General features: G+C 43.0%; 1 protein-coding gene and 1 non-coding gene across 3 annotated transcripts in view; one reads left to right on the top strand and one right to left on the bottom strand.

Moving 5' to 3' along the window:
* LOC126419302 (pyridoxal kinase) overlaps nt 1-12,282 on the top strand; it is a 126,869-nt gene that overhangs the window by 102,368 nt on the left and 12,219 nt on the right. The window lies entirely within an intron of this gene.
* On the bottom strand, nt 5,567-5,641 carry Trnas-cga (transfer RNA serine (anticodon CGA)). Its single transcript has one exon. It is a non-coding gene; the product is annotated as a tRNA-Ser (tRNA).

Here is a 12,282-nt window from a genome sequence, read left to right as displayed (position 1 = left end):
AAAGCGATCGCGCGTGCCGCAAAAGCGATCGCGCGTGCCGCAAAAAAGATCGCGCGTGCCTCAAAAAAGATCGCGCGTGCCGCAAAAAAGATCGCGGGTGGGGCAGAAATGTCCCAAAAAATTTTTCTTGTGGCAGAGGAAGATAGCCAATGGCACAAAAATATCGCCAGCAACAAGAAATCGACGGAAATGGATGATACTGGTAGGTGTGGAAGAGATTGTTGGCTGGGAAACAGCGAATAACGAACGTTAAAACTATGGAATGTTGAATAAATAAATCAATAAATAAAAAAGAGAAGAGGACTATAAACGGAACAAGATAATAGGAGGAAGATGAAACTAGCACAGTTGGTGACGAAAATATTTATTTATGTATATATAAAACACTGAAGAAGAGAAAGTGTTAAGATGACAGACGTAAGTGATAGCTAACAAAAGGGACAAAACAATGAAGGATGTGGACCATATAGGTGATCTAAATGATTAATGGAAAATCTCATATAAGATGTGAAACAAATACTAACAAAGAGATAGAGGGGCTGGCCAGTACTTACCTCAGCTCAGTACAGCCGATAGATACACATAAAACAGAACTGAAAATTTACATTCCTAGCTTTCGGAGCGTTGTTCCTTCATCAGGGAGGAGAGAGGGGAAAAAAGGGAAGAAGGGAAAGTGGATTCAGTTACTCACAACCCAGGTTATGAAGCAACAGGGAAAGGTAAACAGGGAGGGTAGCAAGGATGGAGGCATGGTTGTCAGAGGGAAGCCAAAGATATTCTACTCTAAGTACTGTGCCAGCTTCAAACCAAAGAGGATGCATACAGAAGTAAAGAGGTATGTAGTATAAAGATAAACACAACTAGTAGGATGAAAAGATGCGTGAATGGCTAAAGAGGAAAGGGAAAGAGGAGAAGACTGAAGAGTGAATGGGAGTGAGGTTGTTTAACGTAGGTTCAGTCCAGGGGGATGGCGGGATGAAAGGATGTGTTGGAGTGCAAGTTCCCATCTCCGCAGTTCAGAGGGACTGGTGTTGGGTGGGAGAAGCCAAATGGCACATACGGTGTAGCAGGTTCCTAGGTCCCTAGAATTATGCTGAAGGGCATGCTCCGCTACTGGGTATTGGGCATCTCCTAGGCGGACAGTTCGTCTGTGTCCGTTCATGCGCTCAGCCAGTTTGGTTGTTGTCATGCCGATGTAAAAGGCTGTGCAGTGCAGGCATGTCAGTTGATAAATGACATGTGTAGTTTCACACGTAGCCCTGCCTTGAATTGTGTATGTTTTACCAGTAGCGGGGCTGGAGTAGGTGGTTGTGGGGGGAGGTCATGAGGCAGGTTTTGCAGCGGGGTCGGTTACAGGGGTAGGAACCACTGGGTAGAGAAGGTAGTCTGGGAATATTGTAGGGTTTAACAAGGATGTTACGGAGGTTAGGGGGGCGACGAAAGGCAACTCTGGGTGGTGTGGGGAGAATTTTGTCAAGGGATGATCTCATTTCAGGGGTTGACTTGAGAAAGTCATATCCCTGGCGGAGTAATTTGTTGATGTTTTCGAGACCAGGATAATATTGGGTGACAAGGGGGATGCTTCTGTGTGGTCTGGGGGTAGGAACATTGTTGTTGGACGGGGAGGAATGTATTGCTCGGGAAATCTGTTTGTGGACAAGGTCTGCAGGATAGTTGCGGGAGAGGAAAGCACTGGTCAGGTTATTGGTGTAGTTGTTGAGGGATTCGTCACTGGAGCAGATACGTTTGCCACGAATACCTAGGCTGTAGGGAAGGGAGCGTTTGATGTGGAAAGGATGGCAGCTATCAAAGTGAAGGTACTGTTGTTTGTTTGTGGGTTTGATATGGACAGAGGTGTGGATGTGAGCTTCAACAAGATGAAGGTCAACATCCAGGAAGGTGGCTTGGGTTTTGGAGAAGGACCAGGTGAAATTCAGATTCGAAAAGGAGTTGAGGTTATGGAGGAAATTAAGGAGTGTTTCTTCACCATGAGTCCAGACCACAAAGATGTCACCTATAAACCTATACCAGGCCAGGTGAAGCAGCTGTTGGGTCTTCAGGAAAGCCTCCTCCATGCGGCCCATGAAGAGGTTGGCATAGGAGGGAGCCATCCTGGTTCCCATGGCCGTTCCCCTGATTTGTTTGTAGGTCTGGCCTTCAAAAGTGAAGTAATTATGGGTGAGGATGAAGTTGGTAAGTGTGATAAGGAACGAGGTTTTTGGAAGATCTTCGGGTGGGCGTTGGGAGAGGTAGTGCTCAAGGGCAGAGAGACCATGGGTATGTGGGATGTTTGTGTAAAGGGATGTAGCATCTATGGTGACAAGAAAGGTTTCAGGTGGGAGAGGAGTGGGAATGGATTTGAGGCATTCTAGGAAGTGGTTTGTGTCTTTGATGTAGGATGGGAGTCTGCGGGTGATAGGTTGTATGTGCTGGTCTACCAGAGCTGAGATACGTTCGGTTGGGGATTTGAAGCCTGCTACAATGGGACGGCCAGGATGGTTCTCTTTGTGGATTTTGGGTAATAGGTAGAAGGTAGGGGTATGTGGCTCAGGTGGAGTGAGTAAGTCTATGGAAGCCGTTGTGAGGCCTTGTGAGGGACCTTGGATTTTTAGGATTTTTTGCAGCTCAGTCTGGATGGAGGGAATGGGATCCTGGGTAACAGCTTTGTAGGTTGAGGTGTCAGAGAGTTGACGCAGTCCTTCTGCCACATACTCCACACGGTCAAGTACGACAGTTGTGGAGCCTTTATCCGCCGGGAGGATGACAATAGAGCGGTCTATTTTCAGCTCCTTAATGGCATGGGATTCAGCTGGGGTGATGTTGGGGGTTGTCGGGATGTTCTTCAAGAAGGACTGGGACGCAACACTGGATGTGAGGAATTCCTGAAATGTCTGCAAGGGATGGTTTTGGGGGAGGGGAGGAGGATCCCTTTGAGAAGGCAGTCGGAACTGTTCTAGACAGGGTTCAACACTGGGTCTAGTACTTGGGGGCTGTGTTTGGGTAGTGAAGTGATATTTCCAGTTGAGGTTCCGGGTGAATGAGAGGAGATCTTTAACCAGGGCAGTGTGGTTGAATTTAGGTGTGGGGCTAAAGGTTAAGCCTTTTGATAGAACAGATGTCTCTGGAGGAGAGAGGGATCTGGATGAATGGTTTAGGACTGAATTGGGACTGGTGATATGTGGCATTTGACTGTGGTTATAGTTGAGATTTGGTCTGTGTGGGGTATGTGCTGGGATGGGGAGATTGAGTAGGGTGGCTAGGCTAGGTTTGTTGGCTATATTTAAGTTTTACATAAATAAGTCACAGTCATCCTTATAGCTCATAAAACCCTGCTGCATCATTATTTTATTGTAAGTGATTAATAATGCTAGAATCCTTATTGGAATAATTCTGTAAGTATACTATTGTAGTTAGGTTGCAACAATACCATCAGGCAGTAAGCAGCGAACATTCAGCTATGTGTTTGTCTTTCAATTTAACAGTCCAGTATTATATAAAGGATGGTCTTACTCATTGTAAAGATGACACTTTGAGTTGCAAAAGGGCACAACAAAAAGACTGTTACATATTGAGCTTTCAGCCAGAGCCTTCTTCAGAAAAGAAAACAACACTTCCTCACAAGCAAGCACACCTCGTGCAGCTGTGACCACTATCTCCAGTCAGAATGCAATGTTGTGTTGAGCAAAACCAGCAATCTGAGTGGGGCATGTAAGGGGGAGGAGTGTGGGTCCTGGTCCTCCTCAATCCAGAGTGCTACCTTCCTGGGGTTCAGTTTCCTCTGTTTGCTTATGTCATTACCCTCTATCACCTGAAAGTATCTATCCGAAAGCATGTTGTTGGTAAGTCTGAGTGTCATACGGCATGGGATTACTTTTATCAGTTTGTGTAGAAGTCCTTCCTTCCATACAGTGTCATAGGCAGCTGTTAGGTCTATGAAAGCTACCGCAGTCTTTTTTTGTTTTTGAAAACCTGCTTCAATATATGTCGTTAGACTTAGAACCTGGTCTGTGCCGGTCCTATTGGGTCTGAAACCTGCCTGCTCTGGTGGGATGACTTCAAGGATTCGTGGGCCAAGCCTGTTGAGGAGTAGCCATTCCAGAAGTTTGTAGCAGCAGCTGAGAAGAGCGATAGGGTGGTAACTTTCAGCTTTATCTGATGGTTTGTTTGGTTTCAGTGCAGCAATTATTTTAGTAATTTTAAAAGCTTGTGGCAGGCAGCCTGATGTTAGTATGCATGAGTAAAACTTGGTCAGCTATTTCTTCATTTCCTTCCCACATCGAGTCAGGAATTCAGGGTGCATTCCATCATAACCAGGCGCCTTACCCGTTTTAACATGACTGAGAACAGCTTCTAGCTCTTCAATTGTGAAGCTCTGAGAGTACTCACTTTCTTGAGGTGTTGTTCGCTGTATCTTTCTGTATTCCCTTTTTACTTTTTGTGTGTGGTGTTTGTCTCTTGGTGCTCTAGATAGCGATACAATTCGACTTGCTATCTGGTCTGGTAGCACTGTACAAGCTACTTTGATTGGTGGTTTACTTCCCCCCAACTACTTTAGTAAGCTCCAAGCTTTTCTGCCTGACTTCTTAAAATAAGTATTATAGTAGTTGTATTACATGTTTATTACTTTATAAATAAATAAAAAACATTTTATTTTAAATTCAGTGCATTAGTATTTGTAAAATGACTTTTATATAGTGTTCATTAAAAAATGAGGTGGCAAACAAAACGAACTTGGTATCTGGTAATGTTACTGATGAAAGGTCATTGATATACACAAGAAAAGGTAAGGGCCCCAAAATGGAACCTTGTGGGACCCCACATGTAATTAGTTCCCAGTTGGATGATGCCTGATAGCTTGATACATGTCTCTTTCCTAATAACACTCTTTGTTTCCTGCCAGAGATATAAGATTTGAACCATTTTTCAGAATTTCCTGTTACACTATAATACTCTAATTTACTTAAAAGGATATTGTGATTTACACAGTCAAATGCCTTTGACAGATCACAAAATACACCAGTTGCCTGAAATTTTTTGTCTAATGAATTAAGCACATTTTCACTGTAAGTGTAGATAGCCTCCTCAATATCAGAACCTTTTAGAAATCCAAACTGTGACTTTGACAGTATGTTATTTGAGATAAGATGGTTATAAAGCCGACTGTACATTACTTTTTCGAAAATTTTTGAGAATGCTGGCAACAGTGAAATTCGACGGAAATTTGATGCTATTTCTTTATCTCCCTTCTTAAACAGTGGCTTAACTTCAGCATATTTCAGCCATTCAGGAAATATTCCACTGATAAATGACTGGTTACACAGATAGCTTAATATGTTACTTAGCTCAGAATCACATTCTTTAATTAACTTTGTTGATATTTCATCATACCCACTAGATGGTTTTGATTTTAAAGATTTTATGATGGACATTATTTCTGTTGGGGTAGTGAGGGTCAAATTCATATTATGGAAGTTGCTTGAAATGGCATGAGAGCTGGAGTGATGGTGTCTCCCCTGTGACAACTGTGAACTTATCTGATATGAAACTTCCTGGCAGATTAAAACTGTGTGCCCGGCCGAGACTCGAACTCGGGACCTTTGCCTTTCGCGGGCAAGTGCTCTACCAACTGAGCTACCGAGGCACGACTCACGCCCAGTACTCACAGCTTTACTTCTGCCAGTACCTCGTCTCCTACCTTCCAAACTTTACAGAAGCTCTCCTGCGAACCTTGCAGAACTAGCACTCCTGAAAGAAAGGATATTGCAGAGACATGGCTTAGCCACAGCCTGGGGGATGTTTCCAGAATGAGATTTTCACTCTGCAGCGGAGTGTGCGCTGATATGAAACTTCCTGGCAGATTAAAACTGTGTGCCCGACCGAGACTCGAACTCGGGACCTTTGCCTTTCGCAGGCAAGTGCTCTACCAACTGAGCTACCGAAGCACGACTCACGCCCGGTACTCACAGCTTTACTTCTGCCAGTACCTCGTCTCCTACCTTCCAAACTTTACAGAAGCTCTCCTGCGAACCTTGCAGAACTAGCACTCCTGAAAGAAAGGATATTGCGGGGACATGGCTTAGCCACAGCCTGGGGGATGTTTCCAGAATGAGATTTTCACTCTGCAGCGGAGTGTGCGCTGATATGAAACTTCCTGGCAGATTAAAACTGTGTGCCCGACCGAGACTCGAACTCGGGACCTTTGCCTTTCGCGGGCTAGTTCTGCAAGGTTCGCAGGAGAGCTTCTGTAAAGTTTGGAAGGTAGGAGACGAGGTACTGGCAGAAGTAAAGCTGTGAGTACCGGGCGTGAGTCGTGTCTCGGTAGCTCAGTTGGTAGAGCACTTGCCCGCGAAAGGCAAAGGTCCCGAGTTCGAGTCTCAGTCGGGCACACAGTTTTAATCTGCCAGGAAGTTTCATATCAGCGCACACTCCGCTGCAGAGTGAAAATCTCATTCTGGAAACATCCCCCAGGCTGTGGCTAAGCCATGTCTCCGCAATATCCTTTTTTTCAGGAGTGCTAGTTCTGCAAGGTTCGCAGGAGAGCTTCTGTAAAGTTTGGAAGGTAGGAGACGAGGTACTGGCAGAAGTAAAGCTGTGAGTACCGGGCGTGAGTCGTGCTTCGGTAGCTCAGTTGGTAGAGCACTTGCCCGCGAAAGGCAAAGGTCCCGGGTTCGAGTCTCGGTCGGGCACACAGTTTTAATCTGCCAGGAAGTTTCATATCAGCGCACACTCCGCTGCAGAGTGAAAATCTCATTCTGTGAACTTATATGTCCATCAGAGAAACCTCAGGGCTTTGAACTTCCACGACAGCTATGGAAAAGCCTAAACTGAATCCGAACAGGACATGGACTAAGTGCACACAATCTACACAAGTGGGGAAAGCTTCCCAGCCCTAGCTGTGACTGTGGGGCACCTAATCAAACAATACAGCACATCGCCAAGGACTGTGAATTAAGAGCCTACCAGGGTAGTCGGGCTGACTTCTTCAATGCCACACCGCCCTGCCTCGAATGGGTCGCCAATTTGGATGTCAGAATTTGAAGATTTGTGTAATGCAAAATATCTGCTGTGATGTTACTTTTTATTGTGTTTAAGTATTATATTTTATCTGAATATGTATCCTTCACTTATGTATTTTATAGTGTATTTTATCATATGATTTCATAATTTAATTAGTGGAAACCATACGCTAAATAAATAAATCTTTAATGGGATCACTGTTCCAGGGCTTTGTAGACAGAGGAGTCAGACAGTTGGCAGATGGCTCCTGTCAGGTAATTGCTGAGAGTCATCATGACAGTGGTGGAGCCTTTGTCTGCATGAAAGATAATTAAATCAGGGTCTGTCTTGAGGTTGTGGATAGTTGTTCTTTCTTCCATTGAGAGGGTTTTGTTCTTGAACAGGGACCTGGAAAAGTATGGTGAAGCCAAGTTGGAGGTGAGGAATTCCTGGAAAGTAACCAGAGGATGGGTAGGTGGGAGAGAGGGAGGGTCACAATTGGTTGGTGGTATGAACTGGGAGAGGCCAGGTTTAATGTTTCGCATGCTTCTCAAAACCCAACAATCTTGGACTCCCCATTGTAGCTGGGCTCCTGGTGACAGAATCTCTCCTCTTATCAACCAAGATTTCCAACCAGTAGCCCATAGTGCGGTCTCTCATATTAAAGATACGAACCACTTCATTCATTGACTGTTGACCATCCTTAGCCCACGACCATCTGGATTCCTACTTGTCACTGTTGTACCACCTTCGTATCCACCAACATCCCCCATGCAAGTGGGTTTGCTGCTGTTAAACACTTCCTGTACCAATGTCCTTCTGACTCCAAACCTATCACATCATTCCTTACACATTATTTCCATCCTCACAAATAATAAACAAATTCGCAGCACAGCCATTGATACCCACATGGTACTATCCTACGCGAATCTGTTGATGGATACTTTAAACAAAACCTTCCAGGCCTCCCAACACTATGTCTTGTTCAGGTTGACTGATGATATCTAAGAGATCTGGAGCCAAGACCATTAAACACTAGGCTCATTCCTCCACAGCTTTAATACCTTTTCTTGGGTTCATTTCACCTGGTCCTCCTCAGCCCAGTATGCGACCTTCCTGTACATTGACCTCCACCTCTGCCATGGCTACATCAGCACTTTTGTCCATATCAGGCCCATCAGCTATCAACATTACCAGCACTATGACAGCCGTCATCAGTGATGAGAATTCCTTTGCCCAATATGCTGCAGGTCTCATTAAAACCTTAACATACAGGCACTATCACTCAAAGCTAATTAGCAAATGTATTCCCTACATCATGTCTATAGCCCCTGCTAGGGGTAGTGTCTGTGGATAGCAATCAAAATGTCCTGGGTTCCACGTTGGACCCACCCTCTGCTTAAATTTCGAATAAAAGCATCAACAATTGCAGCCAGAGACTTCTGGTGTGAGGAGTCACCCTCATTCTGCCAACAAGCCTCATGCCTTTGGTGTGGGAAACTGCTCCTAAAAGACAAAAGACTCATGTATGACCAACAGCATGAGGATGCAGAAAGTAATGCAAGCCACTGCGTTAAAACATGGATCCACAGGACATGTGGCCTATATATGAAAAAGTGTGTCATGATGATCCCTCCATTAGCAAAAAATTTGGATTAGCCCCTATTTTGATCTCTGGGAGGGTACTGAGGGGGGAGGGGGGGGGGGAGTAGCCATGAGGAAAAAACTGAACAATCAGCAAAAACATTCTACAAGTTGAATGTGAGAAATTTGACTGTGGTAGGTAAGCAAGCCAGAAACTCTGAAAAGGGAAATAGGAAGTTCCAATCTAGCTATAGTGGAGGCAAATTGAAATGACATGGAAAGAAGATAAGGATTTCTACTCAGCAGGATGTAGGATCATATCAACAGCAGCAGAAAATTGTATGACTGGAGCAGGTTCATTATAAATAGGAAGGTATGGCAGACAGAGAGTTACTGTGAACAGTTCAGTGATAAGTTTGTTCTCATCAGAATCAGCAGCAAATCAACACCAAAAACAATAGTTCGGGTATATGTGCCAGTGTCACAAGCAGAAAGTGAAGAGATTACAGGAGTGTAGGAGGATATTGAATGGGTAATTCTCTATGTAAAGAGAAATGATAATTTAACAGTAGAGGATGACTGGAATGTGGTAATAGAGGAAGGAATACAAGACACAGGTACATGAGATATGGGCTTGATAGTAGGAATCAGAAAAGAGAAAGACTAATTGAGTTCTGCAACAAATTTTGGTTAGTAGTGGTGAATATATTGTTCGAAAATAATGAGGAGGCATACTTTGAAAAAGCCCAGAGACACCGTAAGATCCCAGCTGGATTACATCATGGTCAGACAGTGATACCAATATCAGATATTGGACTGTAAGGTGTATCTAGAAGCAGATGTAGACTTGAATAACAGTTTAGGAATGACAAATAGTTTAAGAGAATCCTCTGGGAGAATTAATGCAGGAATAAGTGGGATATTGAAGTACTGAGGAATGATGAAATGCTTTTGAGGTTCTCTAAAGCTGTAGATACTGCAATAAAGAATACTATAGTAGGTGGTTCGGTTGAAGTGGAATTAACATCTCTAAAAAGGAAAATCACAGAAGTTGGACAAAGTAACTGAAGAAACCTTAGGTAACTTAAATTCATTGACGAAATAAGGAAGTATAAAAATTTTCAGGAAAAGACAGGAATATGAGACATAGGGATTAAATAAAAAGAAAGTGCAGGGAAGCCAAGATGAAATGGTTGAATGAAAAAATGCAAAGAAATGGTTGTCAGAAGGACTGATCCAGCATATACAAAAGTTAACACAGCCTTTGGTGGAATTAAATGCAAATGTATCAACATTAAGAGTTCCAGATAAATTCCAATACTGAATGCATAGTAGTGGCAGATAACTCATCATCATTATCAGCCAATTCAATCATTAAATGATGTGGCCTCTTTGAGTCATGGATTCAGGTAGGCTTTCAGCAGTCCTCTCCAAGTGGAATGGTCTTGGGCAGTTCTCTGCCAGGTGCTACTAACGATCTCCTTGATATATTTGTCCCATCTGTCCGATGGTCTTCCTCTAGGCCTCCGATGCTCTCTTTGACTCCACTCCAGTACTAGCTACTTTGTCCACCTTCTGTCTTATCTCCTTGCGACGTAGCCAGCCCACTGCCATTTCAAGGAGCGTATTGTCTCTAAGACGTTCTTAACCTTCGTGACAGACCGGATGTCATCTGCCCTTTTCCTGTCCTTTCCTGTACAGCCCAGCATTGATCTTTCCATGGCTCTCTGTGTTGTCCTAACTTTCCCTTTTGTAAATGAGTTCAGTGTCCATGTCTCACAACCAAATGTCAGCACAGGAAGAATGCATTGATCAAATACTATTTTCTTCAGATTTACTGGCATTTTTTATCTGAATACTGTTGAATTCATCCAAAATTCTTGCCAGCCAAGCTTGATGCACCGATAGATTTCTGGCCTTACATCTCCTTTCATATTTATAATCTGGCCAAGGTAGATATATTCACTGACCTCTTCTAATGGACTGCCCTCGACTTTCACATCTCCAACTGGGACCCATTTGTTGGACATTACTTTTGTTTTGGAAAGGTTCATGTTCAAGCCAACCAACTGATATTCTGATCTGTAACTAAGTTTTGGAGCTCTGTGAAGTCGTTGGCCAGTAAGGCAATATCATCAGCAAATCTCAAGTTGATAAGCCTTCTTCCATTAATTCTAATTCCCTTACCTTCCCAGCTCAGCTTTGACATAGCCATTTCCAGTACAGCCAAGAACAGATAACTGGACAGTGTAAATTGAAGGTCTCTTGGAGGTGGAGGAGGAGGAGGACTTGCCTGAAGACATGATAGAAGAAAAAATAAGAGTTGATGTAAATGACTTAGGATGTCCTTTATTAAGAGTCACAGTGTAACCGAGCTTTGTAAAACTTAGTCAAGTAAGGCAGAAGCAACAGATTACATTCCATCAGAATGGTTTCAGAAAATCATTTGGTGGTGGAGGCAGGGAGCGGCAACCAAATATCAAATATGCAAGTTGGTGTGTAGACTATGTGAGACCGAAGATGTAATATCAGACTTCTGGAAAAATATCCACATAGTTCAGAAGAAAGCAATTGGAGATAAGTGTGAGAACTATCACAAATCAGCTTAACATCTCGTGCATCAAAGTTGCCGACAAAAATAATATACAGAAGAAAGGAAAAGAAAATTCAGGAGCTGCTAGATGACGATCAGTTTAGGAAAGGTAAGGACACCAGAGAGGCAATTCTGATGATGTGCTTATTAATGAAGGCAACAATTAAGTAAAATAAAGACATGTTCACTGGACTTGTTGACCTAGAGAAAGTGTTCAACAATATAAAATGGTGCAAGATGTTTGCAATTCTGAGAAAAAAGTGAGAAAGCTAGAGAGAAAGAGGGGAAATATACAATATCTACAAGAGCCAAGAGAGAATGGTAAGATTGGAAGACAAAGAAGGAAGTGCTCGGATTAAAAAGTGTGTAATACAGTGATAATGTCCTTCATCCCTATTGTTAAATCTATACATTGAAGAAGCAATGATGGAAATAGAAAAAAGGTTCAAGAGCGGGATTAAAATTAAGGATCAGACGATAACAATGATAAGATTCACTGATGACATTGCTAACCTCAGTGACTGTGAAGAAGAATTACGGCATATGTTCAATGGAATGAACAGTCTAATCAGTGCAGTTATGGGTTGAGAGTAAACTTAAGAAACATGAAAGTAATGAGGTGTAACAGAAATGAGATCAGGGATAAACTTATCAAAACTGGTGGCTGTAGGTGAACTTAAGGAATTCTTTTACCTTGGAAAAAAAGAACACATCATAGACGAAGCAAGAAAGATGTAAAAAGTAGACTAAGGCCGTAGATGAACTTAAGGAGTTCTTCTACCTTGGAAAAAAACACATCATAGATGAAGCAAGAAAGATGTAAAAAGCAGACTAGTACAGCTAAGGGAGTTTTCCTGGCTAAAAGAAGCCTTAACTTGAGGAAGACATTTCTGAGAATGTACACACGCAGCACAGTATTTTATGTTAATGTATCATGGACTGTGGGAACACCGGATGAAAAAAGAAATAAAGCATTTAAGATGTGGTGTTAAAGAAGGGTGTTGGAAATTTGGTGGACTGATGTAATGAGGCAATTCTCCACAGAATCAATGAAGAAAGGAACAGATGGAAAACACTGACAAGAAGATGGGACAGGATGATAGGACACA

This window comes from Schistocerca serialis, chromosome 9 (assembly GCF_023864345.2).
Source record: "Schistocerca serialis cubense isolate TAMUIC-IGC-003099 chromosome 9, iqSchSeri2.2, whole genome shotgun sequence".
NCBI lineage: Eukaryota > Metazoa > Arthropoda > Insecta > Orthoptera > Acrididae > Schistocerca > Schistocerca serialis.
The sequence above is the reverse complement of the archived record's forward strand: the minus strand, read 5'-3'. Positions and strand labels throughout refer to the sequence as shown.